At 42.1% G+C, this 19,608-nt stretch overlaps 2 long non-coding RNA genes across 7 annotated transcripts in view; one reads left to right on the top strand and one right to left on the bottom strand.

Annotated features, from left to right (window-relative positions):
* Window positions 1-19,608, top strand: part of LOC105497555 (uncharacterized) — a 128,997-nt gene that overhangs the window by 64,922 nt on the left and 44,467 nt on the right. The window lies entirely within an intron of this gene.
* On the bottom strand, window positions 15,034-18,728 carry LOC105497554 (uncharacterized). Its single transcript, XR_011612183.1, has 3 exons — window positions 18,454-18,728; window positions 16,340-16,409; window positions 15,034-15,438 (listed from the first exon to the last, which is right to left on the bottom strand). It is a non-coding gene; the product is annotated as an uncharacterized lncRNA (long non-coding RNA).

The following is a 19,608-nucleotide window of genomic DNA, read 5'->3' as shown; positions in this document are numbered from 1 at the left end:
GTCCTCACTGTCTGTCTCTCTCCCTTTCTTTCCCTTCCCATTTCTGCCACAGTGTGGGTGCTTGAAAGGCAGCCATGATCATTTAATCAGAAAGATTGGACGTCCTGCACAGCTGGACCCCAAAAGTGGGGTCAAGGGCAAGAAGCCCTGCCAGGCTTCTTGAGCCGGGGTCCCCTGTGCCCCTGCAGGAGCAGCACGCTCCCGACCACGGCCCTGCTGAGGGTTCTGCAGGACGCACAGGGAGGACAGGCTGTGTGCACCCAGGTGTGCCAACTTCTCAGAGGCAAGGAGCATCTGACGGAAGCCAAAGATCCCGCGTCTGCTCTCCCAACGTTTCATCAGCGTGTGCGAATGTTATTTGGAAAGTTCATTGAATACATGTGACTGAAGCAGATTTCACCAATTAAACTACTTTCTTATGCATTCAATTTTATTGAACGTTTACAATTAACTTACTCTTATTTTAATCAATTTTATTTAATTATTTGAAATAAAAACTATAAGCAGAAAATAGCCCAAAATTAGTTTCATATATAAATGACAAAAATACACAAATTTTAACATACAAATTTCATTTTAGCCTTAAAATACTTTTTAAAATTAAAACTGTGACTTTCATTGATTTCATTTTATGTGTGTGTGGTCAATTAGCACCAAGCCACAGGAACAGTGAAATCAAAGATGTTTTAGTTCTTAAGAACTAATACAATTGCAATCACTATGAATATCATTATCCTTTTTCATATTAACAACTCATGGAATTGCTCATGGTATGTTGAGTGTGGCTCGCCATGTTCCATATTTTTGTCTAAAATGAAAACTAATGTAGTTCAATAAAGATATTTTGCATTTAATGGTAGGGATTATGGCAAGGAGAAATATGATGTTGAATTACTTCCCTTTCTATGCCATGCCACTGCATGAAACATATACATTAATTTTCTTCTCTATTAGTTGTTATAATTTATTTTGAATTTAAAAATAAGACAGTTTCATAAGCATTAAAAATATATGTAAATACCTGCTTACAGGTAGAATAGTTGGAGTGTTCATAAAAGGGAGATTTTCATATCCTTTGATTTGGAATGGAAAGTTATCATGAAGTATTGGAAAAATTACCCCAGACTCTGAAAGGTAGAATTAAAAAAAAATAATTCAACATGTATTTATTTTTGGCATTGGTTCAGCAATATTTAATAATAAAAATCTAGCAGGATAGGGGCCGTACACATGTTGACCACTATTCATTCATGTCCTCCCAGTGAGATGACATCATTCTAATAGACAGAGGCAGAAATTCTTTGGGAAAATCAAAGGGCGAGTAGTGGATAGATGAATACTTACTCTCCCTACACCAACGTGCCCTTTGCTCTTCTGACCTCCCTCGTTCACTGACTTCGTGGGGAACCTCTTGGGGATTTGGAACAGGACATGGAGCATCCCCAGCCACCGCCCTGCATGGCTTTTCCCACCTGCAGGTCGTGGGAAGGGACCCGCAGCTTCTTGGGCTATTCTCATCCACCACAGGCTCTGCGCCAACCCTGGATTTCTACGTCACCTCTTGACAATCCTGTGGGATAGAGGAGCAAAGACAGAGGAGAATGAGGGAAACAGGCAGATATGAAGGAGCAGGTTTGTGAATCATGTCAGGATGACCACACTGGGGTGTGTGCACCCCCCGTGGCATGCAAGATGATCTTTCAGAATGTCGGATTGATACACTGCACCTTTATCTGTATTTATTTCAGCTTGTTAAATAGGAAATGAAGTTTATTCAAATTTGATAAATACATTTACAGATTTTTTTTTTTTTTTTTTTAAGTTCCAGGATACATGTGCAGAACGTGCAGGTTTGTTACATGGGTATACATGTTCCATGGTGGTCTGCTGCACCTATTGACTCATCCTCTAAGTTCCCTCCCCTTGCCTCCCACCCTCCAACAGGACCCTCCCTGTGTCCATGTGTTCTCATTGTTCAACTCCCACTTATGAGTGAGAACATGCGGTGCTTGGTTTTCTGTTCCTGTGTTAGTTTGCTGAGGATGATGGCTTCCAGCTTCATCCATGTCCCTGCAAAGAACATGATCTCCTTTCTTTTTATGGCTGCATAGTATTCCGTGGTGTATATGTACCACATTTTCTTTATCCAGTCTATCACGATGGGCATTTGGGTTGGTTCCATGACTTCGCTATTGTGAACAGTGCTGCAATAAACATACATGTGCATGTGTCTTTATAGTAGAATGATTTATAATCCTTTGGGTATATGCCCAGTAATGGGATTGCTGGGTGCAATGGTATTTCTAGTTCTAGATCCTTGAGGAATGACCATACTGTCTTCTACAATGGTTGAACTAATTTACATTCCCACCAACAGTGTAAAAGCGTTCCTATCTCTCCACAGCCTCACCAGCATCTATTGTTTCTTGACTTTTTAATAGTTGCCATTCTGACTGGCATGAGACGGTATCTCTTTGTGGTTTTGATTTGCATTTCTCTAATGATCAGTGATGTTGAGCATTTTTCTCAGATGTTTTTTGGTCACATAATGCCTTCTTTTGAGAAGTGTCTGTTCATATATATCATTTGCCCACTTTTTGATGGGGTTGTTTTTTTTGTTGTTGTTGTACATTTGTTAAAGTCCTTGCAAATTGTGGATATTAGAACTTTGTCAAATGGGTAGATTGCAAAAATTGTCTCCCATTCTGTAGGTTGTCTGTTCACTCTGATGATAGTTTCTTTTGCTGTGCAGAAGCTCTTTAGTTTAATTAGATCCCATTTATCAATTTTGGCTTTTGTTGCCATTACTTTTGGCATTTTTGTCATGAAGTCTTTGCCCATGCCTATGTCCTGAATGGTATTATATAGGTGTTTTTCCAGGGTTTTTATGGCTTTGGGTTTTACATTTAAGTTTATAATTCATCTTAATTTTTGTATAAGGTGTAAGGAAGGAGTCCAGTCTCAGTTTTCTGCATATGGCTAGCCAGCTCTCCCAGCACCGTTTATTGAATAGGGGATCCTTTCTCCATTGCTGTTTTTGTCAGATTTGTTGAAGATCAGATGGTTGTAGATGTGTAGTGTTATTTCTGAGGCCTCTGTTCTATTCCATTGGTCTATCTGTCTATTTTGGTACAAGTACTATGCTATTTTGGTTACTGTAGCCTTGTAGTATAGTTTGAAGTTAGGTAGCGTGATTTCTTCAGCTTTGTTTTTTTTGTTTAGAATTGTCTTGGCTATATGGTCTCTTTGGTTCCATATGAAATTTAAAGTAGTTTTTTCTAATTCTGTGAAGAATGTCAATGGTAGTTTGATGGGGATGGCATTGAATCTATAAATTACTTTGGGCAGTATGGCCATTTTCACAATATTGATTCCTCCTATCCAGGAGGATGGAATGTTTTTCCATTTGTTTGTGTCATCTCTTGTTTCTTTGAGCTGTGGTTTATAGTTCTCCTTGAAGAGGTCCTTCACACCCTTGTTAGCTGTATTCTTTCGTATTTTATTCTCTTTGTAGAAATTGTGAATGGGAGTCCATTTATGATTTGGCTCTCTGCTTGTCTATTGTTAGTGTAAAGGAATGCTTGTGATTTTTCACCTTGATTTTGTATCCTGAGACTGCTGATGTTGCTTATCAGGTTAAGGGCTAAGATGATGGGGTTTTCTAATGATAGATTCATGTCATCAGCAAACAGAGGCAATTTAACTTCCTCTCTTCATATTCAAATACCCTTTATTTCTTTCTCTTGCCTGATTTCCCTGGCCAGAACTTCCAATACTATGTTGAATAGGAGTGGTGAGAGAGGGTATCCTTGTCTTGCACTAGTTTTCAAAGGGAATGCTTCCAGCTCTTGCCCATTCGATATGATATTGGCTGTGGGTTTGTCATAAATAACTGTTATTATTTTGAGATATATTCTGTCAATTAATACCTAGTTTATTGAGAGTTTTTGCCATGAAGCCATGTTGAATCTTATTAAAGGTCTTTTCTACATCTATTGAGATAATCATATGGTTTTTGTTTTTGGTTCTATTTATGTAATGGATTACATTTATTGATTTTACATATGTTGAACTAGCCTTGCATCCAGGGATGAAGCCAACTTGATCGTGGTGGATTAGATTTTTGATGTGCTGCTGGATTCAGTTTGCCAGTATTCTAATGAGGATTTTCACATCGATGTTCATCAAGATATTGGCCTGAAGTTTCCTTTTTTTGTTGTGTCTCTTGCCAGTTTTGGTATCACGATGATGCCGGCTTCATAAAATGAGTTAGGGAGGACTCCCTCCTTTTCAATTATTTGGAATAGTTTCAGAAGGAAGGTACCAGCTCCTCTTTGTACCTCTGGTAGAATACAGCTGTGAATTCATCTGGTCCTGGGCTTTTTTTGGTTGGTAGGCTATTAATTACTGCCTCAATTTCAGAACTTGTTATTGGTCTATTCAGGGATTTGACTTCTTCTTGGTTTAGTCTTGAGAGTGTGTATGTGTCCAAGAATTTATTCATTTCTTGTAGATTTTCCAGTTTATTTGCATAGAGGTGTTTGTAGTATTCTCTGATGGTAGTTTGTATTTCTGTGGGGTCCGTGGTGATATCTGCCTTATCATTTTTTATTGTGTACAGACTATTTTTTATTAACCTCTGAAGCAAAGAGGTAATGCCTTAGCTGGGAAAAAAATGTCCTCAATAGAAAATGACTTTTTTAATAAGGATGATGCATTATGGGAACTGTGTAAGAAGGACCCTGGTCTAATGGGCTGTTTTCATTGGAATATATATATATACACACACACACACACACACACACACCACATGTGAATTTGAAATACAGCATCTTTCATAGGCAAGCTATTGTAGCAAAAACATGTAAGAAACAGATAAAAATTGTATGGAAGGTGACAGCATTATAGAGGTAATATGTTTTATATTTCTAAAAAGACTTCTAAGTGATGATAGCATCCTGTAGCCCTTTACAATAACAAAGCATCTACCATGAGAGTCTTCTGCATCTCACACTGGTTCACAGTCATCTTGTGGCAAAATAATTAGATTACTGAAACTAAAGATGACTGAGACTTTTATTGCTGTTAAAATTTAGTATGTAAGCTATCAAGTATTTTTAAATAAACAATCTGCCCCTCCGAATAAAAGTGACATTCTGAAAAATGGAGAAAAGAGTGAATGTGTTCTAAGTAGGTTTAAACTCTGGAGGGAGCTTATTAAAAGTGAATATTTCTAAGGTTCCAATAATTTTATTGCTAGAAACAATCATGTATGGCCTTGATAAAACTTCTGTGTCTGCATCATAAATCATTGAAACTAAATTTTCTCATCCAGTGAGAATCTTTCAAAAAAAAGTTGTTGGATAGATTTTGAATTCACTCACCAAAATATGACATAAAAATATAAAATATTTCAAAATGTGGTTTATTTGCATAAAAGTGGACTGATACAAGGAAAGATAGAAACAATGTTAAATTTTAACAAAAACCAGAATTGGTAGTTGATATTAAAAAGTAAATATCTTGGTTTAGAAAGTACATCACAGACAGCTTCATGTGGCTTTACACAATTTGAAACTGTATATATGCTTTAACATAACTGCCACAAAGCCAATAACAGAAACCTGAACATAGAATTAGCACTGACTCATTCTCTCACACCACAAGTTCACAAGTTTTGAGCCAAGAGCTATCAAATAATTCATCATATTCACTCACTTTTCTCTCATCAAAAGCACCAGCTCTACCAACATTTCAGTAAGAACAAAAAAGCCTTCTGCAACAGTCACAAATATAACTAAATAAAGTATCTTAAACCTACTGTTTATTTCAGTTCTATCTCATACTTTCTTTTTTTTTTTTTTTTTTTTTTTTTTTTGAGACGGAGTCTTGCTCTGTCCCCCAGGCTGGAGCGCAGTGGCCGGATCTCAGCTCACTGCAAGCTCCGCCTCCCGGGTTCAGGCCATTCTCCTGCCTCAGCCTCCCGAGTAGCTGGGACTACAGGTGCCCGCCGCCTCACCTGGCTAGTTTTTTGTATTTTTTAGTAGAGACGGGGTTTCACCGTTTTAGCCAGGATGGTCTCGATCTCCTGACCTCGTGATCCGCCCGTCTCGGCCTCCCAAAGTGCTAGGATTACAGGCTTGAGCCACCACGCCCGGCCTGGTTCTATCTCATACTTTCAAAGCTCTGTTTTTGTGTGTGTGTTATTATGTAGCTGTTGTTTTAGGTGGCAGGTACAGCCCAGAACACACAGGCGTGTATTTGTAACATCCCTCGTGCCTTACCTGTGAATATAAACACAGCCCTTCAGTTCTAACCTTGTGTGAAATGAACGTTCTCCTTTTCTAAGGTATCAGAAGTTGAAATTGGGGCCATGTAGCTCTCTGGGGGAGCCTGAGGCTGCTGTCACATCACAGATCGGTGCGCAGGGCGTCAGTGTGGAAAGAAGAGGGGACTGGCATCCTTTTCTCCCCTCAACCTGCTCCCCACACAAGGCTGCATCATCTAGTTGGCCTTTGGGAAGGAACAGCTGGGCTTTCTGGGTGACAGAATTTGTAGAACATTAGAAATCTTGCGGACAACTGTTAACCTTTTAACTCACTTCAGCGACTCTTGCAATGCATTTTTTCCAAGGACAGATAACACAGGCTGGAGATGCTCCTTGAAGTCACAGGGCATGGCTTTATTGCTGATGTGACCTAATGCTTTTATCAACCAATACAAAGATTGTTTTCTAGACATTTATTTGTTATTTTCCTGGAAGAGAAGCAATGGGCATGGAGATTGGAGTTCCCGTTTGCACCCCAGCTGTTCATAGGCACTTGGCATTGCGGTTTCTGAAAAGAACTCACCGAGATTAAATTCCTGAACCAAAATAGCCTCCAAATTTGGATTCCAAATTTCCCTTCCTCCCTCTGCCCATAACCATGCTTGGAAAGCTTCTGTCTAAAAAGAATTCCGTCCCTTCTGGATGGGTGCTTCTGTATAATAACATAATTGTTTTATATCAATGAAAAGAACTCGGCGGTAACATCACACTTAATGGATGAACCAAAAATATTTTACTATGGAATGATTCACAGGTGTTAATTTTTACTGCAGTAAAGTTGTACATTTCCTTTTAAGGAAATTGACCTAACACACTCCTTAATGAAAGAATTCCGGGATGATTCTGGCTGTTCCTGCACAGACACTCACTGTGTTGTCTCAGGTAACACATCCCACATGCGTTGTGTATTAGAATTTGTCATTCTCAGATGACTCTGGGAGTTGTTTGTATTATTGCGGGGGCAAAAGAACAGAATTAGAAACAATGAGAACAGAATTAGAAACGATGTCAGAGATTCTGGCGATTGAAGGGAGGTTCACTTAACTTCCTGACTTCTGTATTTCTAAGCAGTTATTTTGCAGTCCTGAATGTTTCGTATGGTCAGGAAGCTACTGCAGGGCTGAAGGGACTTGCTGTGTGTGTTCTGGGGAAGAGCAGCGAGGCCAGGGGAGACCTGCAGCCAAGACCCTTGAGTGTCTCCTAAACACTCCCCGGCTCCCCCAGAATAAGTGGGTGAAATAATGCACGCAGCAATAAACAGGTAACACAGACTTGCTCTGGTTTGACCACTATGAGTTTAGATCATGAATGGGAACTGCAAAAACTGTAGAAACAGGCAGCCTGGCTGTCTTGGGAACGTGTATTTATCAAACCTGTTCAGAACTCATATGGAAACTTTGAGATTCCTCAAGACCACAGGTAAATCAAACTCTTTTTGAAATATTACAGGTAGAGCTGCAGAAGATTGGATCTATATTTCTGTAAGGCTGCTTTGCCAGGAAGGCTGTGGGTGGGATGCACGACCTCCCCAGCTGTGGATGTGAGGGAGGATGTCCTCGCCTGTCGGCCAGCACGTCCCCACTGCTCGCGTTTGGTCCGCAGCTCCTATAAGGACACAAAGGCTGTGATGGCTTCCTCACGAGACAGACACAGTTAAAGTGCAGGTCCCCAGGAGAGGAGTCAGCCCAGCATAAATGTTATTCTGAGAGTTCCCTGAAGGAGGAAGTTGTTAAGGAAAGAGAGAACATGAGGGAACGGGGCTGAAGGCAAGGGTAGGGGACTTCAGGATTGTAGAAGCGTGGCTGAGGCAGCTCCTGGAACAGTTGCTGTAGGGCTGGGGTTCCCACCCCCTGCTGGTGTTTCGCCCTGTCCTACATCAGCTCTGGTCTTCACCGACCACCCTTCTCCCTTCTCCCTGTTCTACCCACTCCTTTCTCTTGAGATCCCCCCTCCCGTGGCGTCCTCTTTCTTTCCTAGAATTTCCTGATGGTGGCGTCCCTGGAGGAGGCTCTGTGTCCCCCTGAGGCCGTGTTTTCTTTGGAATAAAATGCGTCTGTCCTGGGGTGACAATTCAAACAGCTGGTTAGGACAGCTTTCAAGTCTTCACACACAACATGCTTAAGTACTTTGGACATAAAATGAGAGCCATTCCATCTACTAACCACCAAGATGCTTTGAAAGGAAAGAGGCTGGGCATGGTGGCTCATGCCTGTAATCCTAGCACTTTTGGAGGCCGAGGCGGGTGGATCACCTGAGGTCAGGAGTTCCAGACCAGCCTGGCCAACATGGTGAAACCACATCTCAACTAAAAATACAAAAACAATTAGCTGTATGTGGTGGCAGCCATCTGTAAACCCAGCTACTTTGGGAGGCTGAAGCAGGAGAATCGCTTGAACCTGGGAGGTGGAGGTTGTAGTGAGCTGAGATTGCACCACTGCACTCCACCTTGGGTGACAGAGTGAGACTCCGTCAAAAAAAAAAAAAAAAAAAAAAAGGAAAAGCCAGTGAGGACGAAAAATGCTTACGAACAAAAAATCTTATAATTTAGTACAGGAGATAAGGGCAACAAGGAGACCTTTGAGAGCTAAACCTACTTGGAGGTTTGAGAGAAGCTCTGGGTTATAAGCTGAGTGAAGAATCTACAAAATGAGAAACAGCTCAGAGAGACCAGCCTTAAATGCCAGACAGCAAAACAAAGTGGTGAGACCTGTCCCGTCGTTCTTCCTTCAGGGCCTTCACGGTTCTGTTCCCCATCACTCTTTGAACCACAGGCCTTCCCCACAAGAAGTCAAAGTTACTAGTTTAACCACGAACATGTAAAAGCGTTCTGTGCTTACAGATTGGTAGTCATGGTTGTGTTGCATTAGGTAGACTCGAAAGAAGTAGACAAGAGTTTTTGGCTCTGTGTATGAAAAGCACAGAGACAAGACATGAGAATTTGGAATCCAGACTAGACATGGTCAGCGGATCTCCCCTCTACAACAAAAAAGAAATGGGAGGGAGATGCTGTGGATGACTCAATGCAAAACCATAATCATGATGAGTCCTGGTCTCCAGTGAGTTGTCTTCTGGGTTTGCATTTCTTCCTTATGAACCAAAACTAAATCACAAATTGGCTTATTAGTCCATTTCCATACTGCTATAAAGAACTACCTGAGACTGGGTAATTTATAAAGGAAATAAGTTTAATTGACCCACAGTTCAGCATGACTTGGGAGGCCTCAGGAAACTTAACAGTCCTGGGGGAAAACGAAGGGGAAGCAGGCACCTTCTTCTCAGGGCGGCGGGAAGAAGTGCTGAGTGAAGGGGGAAGAGCCCCTTACAAAACCACCAGATCTCCTGAGCACTCACTCACTAGCATGAGAACAGCATGGAGGAAACCTCCCCCAGGATCCAGTTTCCTCCACCTGGTCTCTCCCCTTGACACGTGAGGATTATGGGGATTACAATTCAAGATTGAGATTTGGGTGGGGACACAAAGCCTAACCGTATCTGTTGGCTGACATTTAAAAAAATGACTGTAGAAGACAAACACACGAACTATAATGAGAAAGCAACAGCCGATCTCTTCCTCGAAAGACAGGAAAACAGTATTTTGAAGAGTCCAAACACAATTAATGAGGTGGCATGTTAAAGAAAAAACTAAGAAAAAAGGTCCAATAAAGTATATAAGGAATGTTGGCCGCCTCAGTGGCTCGCAGCTGTATCCCAGCACTTTGGGAGGCCAAGGTGAACAGATCACTTGAGGTCAGGAGTTCAAGAACATCCTGGCCAACATGGGGACACCCCATTGGCTATAATAAAAGCCATGGTTGACAATAAAAGCTTGGGACCCTGTATCTACCAAAAATACAAAAAATAGCTGGGCATGGTGATGGTGATGCATGCCTGTAGTTCCAGCTACTCGGAGGGCTGAGGTGGAGGAATTGTGGGAGATGGAGGTTGCAGTGAGCCGAGATTGCTCCACTGCACTCCAGCCTTGGTGACAGAGTGGGACTCCATCTCACAAAAAAAAAAAAAAAAAGGAAAGAAAAGAAAAAAGCATATAAGTCATGCTTGTAAGAATTTTTGGCATCTATTTCAAGCACGTTTCGTAAGACTTTATTTTAAAAAGTCACAGTAAGAAGAATTTTAAAACAGAGCAGGGATCTCTCTATGACAAGTCAAAGGTACGTAATACATTTTCTAATGGATCATAAAGTAGATTGTTGCAGACATTTTACATTTATTTTTAATGAATTTCCATCTTCATTGGGTCAGAGAGATTCCGGTGACGAGGGTCAGAACAAGCTCGCCCTCTGGAAGGTTCTAGAGAGGGTGGTGGTCAGTGGAAGAATGTGGGTCTCGAGAAGTTCCTGTCGGCTCCTGTGCAGTGCTGTCTGCTGATCTAAAAATACTCTTGCCTGTGAATGGAAAAGTCGTTCTACAAAAGGGTTTTGTAAGTTTCCACTAAAATAAACACCCCATCTGTGATACACCAACTTACTTTTATTCCCCTGTAGAATCATATCCATTTGTGTAACAAAGGTCAAGTGAAAGGACTTTATGGGGGCTCAGACGTCTGCAGTGCTAGGTATAAAAACGTCACAGTTAGAATTCACGCAGGTATTTGGAAAAGACGTTGAATGCGACCACAGGCGAAGCCCTGGGTTTGATCGTGGGGGGTGGTATGGAAGTCAGGTGAGCCTCCAATCTCACAGGCCCGGGGCAGGTGCCGGGGGGGTGCCCACCAGAGGATCAGTAACCCAGTGTAAGGTGGGCCGGACTGGACGTATGTGGGAGTCCCACACGAGGGAGAAGCCTGCTGTACAGTGAACGGCATGGGAAGGCCTCAGCAGGGGTCGTGAGGGTTGGGACAGGCAGGAGAGGACTGCTGGGACATTGGGGAACAGAGGGTGAGGGTGGAGGTTGCAGCTTCCAGGTCCTTGCCAGCAAGAGAGGAGGGGTGTGGTCAGAGTGGGAAGGTGGACACCCGGGCTGCGCTGAGGAAATGAACTCCATTGGCAGGAGGAGGGACCACCCTGTGTGTCCACAACCGAGAAAGAGAACCATCCACCCTGGAAGGGTGCAGGGCAGCATGTGGGGGGTCATGTGGGGAGACTGAGGCAAGGCTCGAGGGTTTGCCGTGGGCCAGATGACAAGGATTCAGGTAGGGCAACTTGGGATAATGGAAAGTGTTGAGAGAAGTCAGGGACCCTGAAAGGAGGGACCAGCTGAAGCCGCAGCAGAAGAACATAAATTGTGAAGATTTCATGGACGTTTATTAGTTCCCCAAATTAATATTTTTATAATTTCTTACACCTGTCTTTACTGTAATCTCTGAACATAAATTGTGAAGGTTTCATGGGCACTTACCACTTCCCCAATGAATATCCTTGTGATTTCCTATGCCTGTCTTTAATCTCTTAATCCCGTCATCTTCTTTGTAAGCTGAGGAGGATGAATGTCGCCTCAGGACCTTGTGATTGTGTCAACTGCACAAATTGTTTGTAGAGCATGTGTGTTCGAATATGAAATCTGGGCACCTTAAAAAAAGAACAGGATAACAGCGATGTTCAGGGAACAAGAGAGGTAACTTGGAACTGGCCGCCGGTGAGCCGGACGGAACAGAGCTATATTCCTCCTCTTTCCAAAGCAAATAGGAGAAATATCGCTGAATTCTTTTTCTCAGCAAGGAACATCCCTGAGAAAGAGAATGTGCCCTGAAGGTAGGCCTATGAATGACCCTCTCAAAGCCTGCTGTCTTTTATGGTCAAAGCTGAAGGGATGAAATAAGCCCTGGTCTCCTGTAGCGCTCCCAGGCTTATTAGGATGAGGAAATTTCCCGCCTAATAAATTGTGGTCAGACAGGTTGTCTGCTCTCAAACCCTGTTTCCTGATAAGATGTTATCAATGACAATGCGTGCCTGAAACTTCATTAGCAATTTTAATTTCGCCCCATCCGGTGGTCCTGTGATCTCGCCTGCCTCCACTTGCTTTGTGATATTTTATTGCCTCGTGAAGTATGTGATCTCTGTGACCCACACCCTATTCGTGCACTCCCTCCCCTTTTGAAAATCGCTGAGAAAAACTTGCTGTTTTTTTTTTTTTTTTGAGACGGAGTCTGGCTCTGTCTTCCGGGCTGGAGTGCAGTGGCCGGATCTCAGCTCACTGCAAGCTCCGCCTCCCGGGTTCACGCCATTCTCCTGCCTCAGCCTCCCGAGTAGCTGGGACTACAGGCGTCCGCCACATCGCCCGGCTAGTTTTTTTTGTTATTTTTTAGTAGAGACGGGGTTTCACCATGTTAGCCAGGATGGTCTCGATCTCCTGACCTCGTGATCCGCCCGTCTCGGCCTCCCAAAGTGCTGGGATTACAGGCTTGAGCCACCGCGCCCGGCCTAAAACTTGCTGTTTTTATGGCTCGGGGAACATCATGGATCCTGCCGACATGTGATGTCTCCCCTGGACACCCAAGCTTTAAATTTCTCTCTCGTGTGCTCTTTCCCTTTATTTCTCAACCCAATTGAGACACTTAGGAAATAGAAAAGAACCCACATTAAACATTGGGAGCGGGTTCTCCTGACAGGAAAGGGCCCTGAAAGAATCAGCACAGTGGGGAAAGGAAGGGACTTTACAGATGTGAGTGCCTTCGTGGGACAGGGCGAAGGGGTCTTTCAGCCTTATCACAACCTTCTCAGCCTTCAGTGTTATCACAACCTTCTCAGCCCTGGGCAAAGGGGATCCCTCGGCGTTATTACAACTTTCTCGGCAGGCGCTCAGCCCTGGCACTTTTGTTGGGATGAAACCCTGTTTACTCGATCCTAATCTTTAAGTTGTTGTGTTTTCTTGTTAATGTTGAGTGATGCTTTGCAAGGTTTTTTCTCAGTATATAAGGTCTTTAAGGAATTTTTTTTAAATAGAAAAGGAATTACTCTCTTCAAATGCCAGACCGTAAAGGGGCCTGCTGTGATTTGTAGCATAGGCTTGTTAAAAATAGCAAGACAGAGTTTATTCCAGTTACTGCCTCAGGGCTGTGAGGCCAAAGTGCAGGCCTGGGCTCAGCCGAACACAGCAAGAACCTCCAGGGACGAAGTGCCAGGGATGCTGAGGGATCGGGGACATGGGTTTGACTCAGGGAGTCTTGCTAACCTGGGCTTAGCAGCTGAGAACTGGGCCATGGCAGGAGGAGGTGAGGAGGGGCCCGACTGCAGCTGGTGGAGAATGGAGTCCACGTCAGTGTTGGAGGCATTGTGTGTGTAAAGTGACCTCAAAGGAAGTAATCAGAATTTACCAATTTCAAACAGTGCAAATAAAAATAGACAGAAATATTGGTGGTAAAGTAATTTTCCTCTTCTCTCCATAGAAGACAAATGCATTTGATTATTGCGTTCACTCTGGCTAGGGCACCATGAAAGGAAACTAAAAGCTCAGGCCCACATTTACTCTGCCAAGGGGAAGGAATGAAGCTGGAAGACGAGTCATGCAAGCAGCTGCCTTTCCTTTTGTTCCTAAGCAGAGAGTGACAGATGAAGGTGACGCATCTCCACAAGCAGCGGCTCTGTGTCTACCTTGTCTTAAGTGCAGAGCTGCTGAGCGGGAGATGGGTGCACATTTGACAGTTCTCCTGCCTGTCCTTTCCTCCTGCTGCATGTGGATGACCACACCCTTCCTCTTTCCCCTCCAGCTCCCATTTCCCCTTCAACTGTCGAAGCTGTTAGCATCATCTTTGGATAAAGGCACACACCATAGACTGTTTTTGTGATTCTGTGGTGATATTTTTACCCTGAGCGTGCGGTTAACATTGGCAAGACAAACTTCTACATTAATTGAGACCCATCTCAGATACGTTTTGATTTACAGCAGGAATTGGGGTGAAACCCACCACATTTGCACTATGCAGAACTGGAAAAGGGAGGAAAGACGGAATCTCGCCTGGAGGCTTCAGTCCTGAAGGTTCAATTCTGGATGATCCTTTACAGGGAGATTTCAAGGGGAAAACAAAAGCATCAAAATGAATCCTTAAGAATAGTTATTTTTAAGCCTGAATCTTGGAGATAAAAATGTGATGTGTTCCTCAACAACACAGAGTCAGCAAGAAGAAAGATAATCATTGCTGCCCTGAGCTGGCACGTGACTTATGAGGGTTAGCCATGGTGAATCTGTACGAGTCTGCAGCAACCTCAGTTCTTGTCTCCTCAGAAGAAAGACTTTGATCGAGGGGCATAGGCAGAAGGAGAGACTGAGGCAAGTTTTAGTGGAGGAGAGAAAGTGTATTAAAAGCCTAGAGTGGGGACAAAAGAAAGTCCACTTGGAAGAAGACCAAATGGACGGCTTCAGCAAGTGAAATGTGTGGTTTGACCTTTGACTTGGCGGTGTATCCATTGGCATGCTTTCAGGGGGTTGTGTCCCTTCTCCCTTGATTCTTCCCATGGAGTGGGCTATCTGCATGCACAGTGGCCTGCCAGCCCTTGGGAAGGGCCACGTGCACAGTAGGTTTACTGAAGCTGTACGTCTGCTTGCTTGAGGCATTCCTCCCCTACTAGCTGAATATTCCTGGAAGGTCATATGCCAGTTAGACTCCACCATTCTGCCTTTTAGTGCCCATGCTTAAGCCTGCTCACCCAGCTCCTGAGATCTTATCGGGAAGCTGCTGATCCAGTTTCAGGTGTTTTCTGTCCATTGGGAAACTGCTGTTCCCTGGTGCCAGCTGTGACCAACTATTTTAGAGCCAGTTAACCACCTCCTGGCCATCACCTGATATTTGCCTGACATTCCTGGCCATGGGGGCTCTCACATCTGCCTGACTTCCTGCTGTGGCACTTCCCCATCAAGAGTCCAAGACCCCAATTTTGGGAGAAAATGGATTAAGGTCAGTCTTCTGTAACTGCTTCCTGTTGACAAATGGGCAGTGGTGGTGGTTCTGTGGGTCTTGGCCTCTTGCTGCTGTCAGGGAAGAAGGGTGACTCTTTGAGTTGGTGAAAGCAGTGTCTAGCCAGGTCTAAGGGAGATGGGGCAAGATTTCAACTCTGTTGCTTTATACTGATGGGCAGTTTAAGGGTCCTCTGTAGAAGGATGGCTCTAGAATCCTGAGAGGATGGCATCCCGCTGAGGGTCATCTGGAGCTTGATGGCCTGAAGGCAGGAGGAGACAAATCAGGTTACTAGATTTAGAAGACACGGACCACAAAGGAGCAGAAGTAGGAGACTAACAAGTGGTCCTCAAAGGGGAAAACCCAGGAGAACCATTTCTATGTTCCATTCCAGGTTCCTTCCCCAGGTTCCTTTATGAGAACAAGCAAGCCCTGAGAGGCTTGTTCCCATAAACAAGAGGCTCCATTTACAAGTTGTCTGATATTGTCTTGTACTTTTCCTGATTGATTTACCCAAAAGCAATATTTTTTATTTGAGGCTAAGGAAATTCCTCTCTGAGCTGCTGTGAACATTAGTTAACACCGGTCCTCCCTGTGGTGCTGTTCATGTTAGTCCTTAATGATTTGAAGGACTATGGCAGCTAAAGAGCGGATCTGCTCCTGCATGGTTGTTAAGCCTTTAGCGATGGAGTCAATGTTGTTGGCTATTTCCTTTGAGAGTGGGCTGTAGGTTAAGGAGGCTTTTATGAATCTGGCAATTCCAGTTCCTGTATAGGTTACAATGTCAAGTCCCATGAGAAGAGGAAATAATTGGATAGCCCTCTTCACCCTGGGCAACATGGAATGTCCATAGATTGGTACTGGAAGAGAGAGATTGACAGGGACGATGAAGATGTCTGTGGATACATAGCCTATGGTAAAAGTTCTAGTCCCGTTAGTGGGGAGGCATTGGTGAACTGATTGGCCACAAGTATAGAAGGCTTCTTGAGTTTTAAGACAAGTAGAAAAGTCAAAATGAAATAAGGGGGTGAGAACAGTTCCTAAAAATTCTGAGACTGCTGAGATACCCAGGTAGCTGGTGGCTAAGACTCTGGGGCATGGAGCTGCTGGCTGATTCCAATATATGCCCCAAATTAGAATATTGATCCAGATTTTTGCATTACCCATCCCTCTTGTTTCTTCTGAGCTGCAGCCAGACATCATGGTTGGTTGATAGGAGTGAGCAGGATCAGTCTGAATTGCATGAAAAAAAAAAACACCTCATAAACAACTGATGAGACTGGAATCTAATAGCAGGTGTATTACAGTTCTTGAAACATAATTTTTATCTCTCTAGTCCTTGTTTTTATTAAAGTAAAATCATGCTAGGCCTGATTTGTTTGCAAAATAAGCTTTAGTCATATTACACTTGGCCGGATTATTTGCATAAAACATAGCAAGAATAATCACAGCCTCTTTCTAAAATTGGCTTTGATAGAACTTTGTTTCATAAGGAGTCTCAGAAAAGACTTTTTAAAGCCTTGAGCCCTGCCATGGACTTGTGCCATCAAATACCTGTATTAGATGTATAAATTCTTCTTCTCTTTAGGTCCCAAGATAACTTGGGTTCCTGGGCCTGTTAGAAAGTGACATTCTTTACTTACTACAGGTCAGGAACCCTGCACAGGGACTGGGTAGACAAAGTATTAGGCCAGTTTTCCCAACAGGCTTTTATTGGCTCTATAAGTAAACTTTGATTCCTTAAAATAGTCTGCTTGTATCTAAAAGCATGCCATTCTAGTCAAAGCCTTGGTAAAATAACCAGTGTCTGCAATTGTGCCCTACTACAAAAGAAAACGGATTATTATGCTTATGCAAATAACTATACTGCTGTAAGTTAAGAATATTCACAAATAGTTTCCAAATTTTGGAGAAATCTGGTAGATAGAAATATGATTCAAATTTTGTTTATAGGAGTATACTTAACTGGTAAAGGTTATAAATAGCTTGAAAGAGAAGTATTTTTTATTCTGAAAACAAAACAAAGGATCCACAAGGTTTTAAGCCAAAAGTAAAAAAAAAAAAAAGATTACTTCAGCCTTTTATTAGCTCAGTTTATGCAGTTAATTCATGTTTTGCTCAATATTTATGAACACATTACTTTTCCTAGAGAGTCTTGGAAGTTCTTTTCTCTCCATTTTAATGTCACAATCTCTGAGTTATCAGAAACCTGCATTTAAGAACACCTGTTAGAGTTCTATAGCTGATTATGAAACCACATTTTAAAGAGAATTAAAATGAGACAATTGTCTGTGGGTAACAAAAAACCTTAGGGCAGCCATGGTCAAAGACACAATTGACAAGGAAATTTATCACTTCCGTGGCACACAATTATTTAAAATAATTTTAGTTATCATTAATAAGGCATACTAAGTCATATTACAATTACAGAAGTTTCACATTATTTTGGAATAGATACCAACAACACATTTATGAAAATACAGTTCAAAAAAAGCCAAATTTTACTTTTGCATTAGTGTCCTATTGATGTTAAATCCAATTCTTAATAAAACCTTATTGACAAATCTATTTAATATTAATCAGTTTGACCATAAGGAAAGATTTTCAGAAATCTTTTATAACCCTTTACAATTTTCGGTTAAAAACCAGAGCAATGCTCTAAGAAAACTGTGTTGTGCTTTCATTCCAATGTTCAATTTACAGAAAAACTGAATAATACCCCTTTAACTTTAGCAATGTGATCACACACACACACTATTTTATAAGACTACTTTTTCACAAACTTTCCACAACTTGCTCAAACTTTTAGCTTTATTCTATCTAACTTAAAAGAATCTTTTAACCCTCTAAACTGGGCAAAAAAAATACTATTCCCATGACTTATTATACTCTTTTACCAAAAGCACATTTTACTTTCCTTATACGCCTGGCATGTAAAACTGTTTTTCCAGTAGTCTAAAATATATGTTACACTGTTAACTCTTACCAACTTTTACTTTTGGTGAAAAACTATTAAATCTTAAACAAATACATAGTATATTCTCCTGATCCCTTATCTCATTTTCATATAATTTATTTATATTCTTACTTTTGAATTTTTATTAATTATAAAATATTTTAAGCATTCAATAAAGACACTCATGCACTCATCATCCAGACGACATAAAAATTAACATTTTGATATCTTTTAAATTGTTTGACTGTCATGTTTTTGAGGGGATACAAAATCAGAGATACAAAAAAAATTCAACACGAAATTCCAGGAATAGTTATTTACCTTATTTATGGTCACCTGACTTGGGACTTTAATTCTGTCTGCAAATCTCCTTCAGGGTGGTGTTGAGATTAGTGTTGACCAGATCACCCAGGACTGGCTCTGCTGGGGCTGTGGTGTGGGGCATCTTTTAAATTTTGCCTCCTGCACTCCCTTCAATTCCAGATTTTTAAAGAGAGTTTTATAAAAACAAGCTTCAGTCCTCAGCTTCCTCCACTAAAAACACATATTGTCATCTCAATGCTGCTTTTCTACTTTACATCTCTGAGAACCAAGTCTATCTTCTCAGGCCACAGCTGTTCTCCTGTGAAATGGGAATGCGATATGTTTTGGAGGGTTACCCACCACAAATTCATTATTTTACATAGATAAATATGAGAACATTTTGTTTGTATTACAAATTATAACACACATATAAAAAAGAACAAAATGCATAGTTTGGAAGCTTATGATCAATCAGACACTTTGGTCAAAAAGCAGAAGATTGAAAGTGATCTACAGTACTCCCTCACACCCCTCAGTCACTACCTCCTCCTTTTCCTGAAAAAGGAACAACCAGAGTGATCATTCGTACTTATTCTTTCCTCGCTTTTCTTTCTTTGTCCTTTTTACCACCTAGACATTCACCTTTGAATACTATGGTTTTACCTTGTTTGAAATTTATGAAAATGGAATTCTGTGATCTGTATTCTTGTATCTACCTGTTTTTATGCAATATTGCATTTGTGATATTTATCTACTTTACTGCACACATATCGCTTCAGTCCATTCATTTATATTGCTTTAAACAAGGTGTCAACAAACCACAGTCAGTGGGGGCCACATTCAGCCACTGTGGCCTGTTTTGGTCTGTAAAGTCTTACTGGACACAGCCATGCTCACTCCTTTACTTGTTGGTGAAGACTGCTGCTCCCTGCAGTGGCAGAGGCGAGCCCCTGATAGAGGCTGCATGGCCTGCGAGGCCTACGCCACTCACTGCCTGACGGTTACAGAAAAGGTTTGCAGACGCCCCTGCTGTGGATTCCTCCCCTGAAGGGCTGTGTCCACATCCTGCCCCTGCTGTGCATTGGCATCTTTCAGATCTTCAATTGTGTGAATATCCTTCCATGAGTCCTCCTGCACACAGCTCGCAGCCCTGCTCTCTGTCTAGTTAGGTGT

The sequence above is a fragment of the Macaca nemestrina genome, chromosome 13 (assembly GCF_043159975.1).
Source record: "Macaca nemestrina isolate mMacNem1 chromosome 13, mMacNem.hap1, whole genome shotgun sequence".
Taxonomy (NCBI): domain Eukaryota; kingdom Metazoa; phylum Chordata; class Mammalia; order Primates; family Cercopithecidae; genus Macaca; species Macaca nemestrina.
The sequence above is the reverse complement of the archived record's forward strand: the minus strand, read 5'-3'. Positions and strand labels throughout refer to the sequence as shown.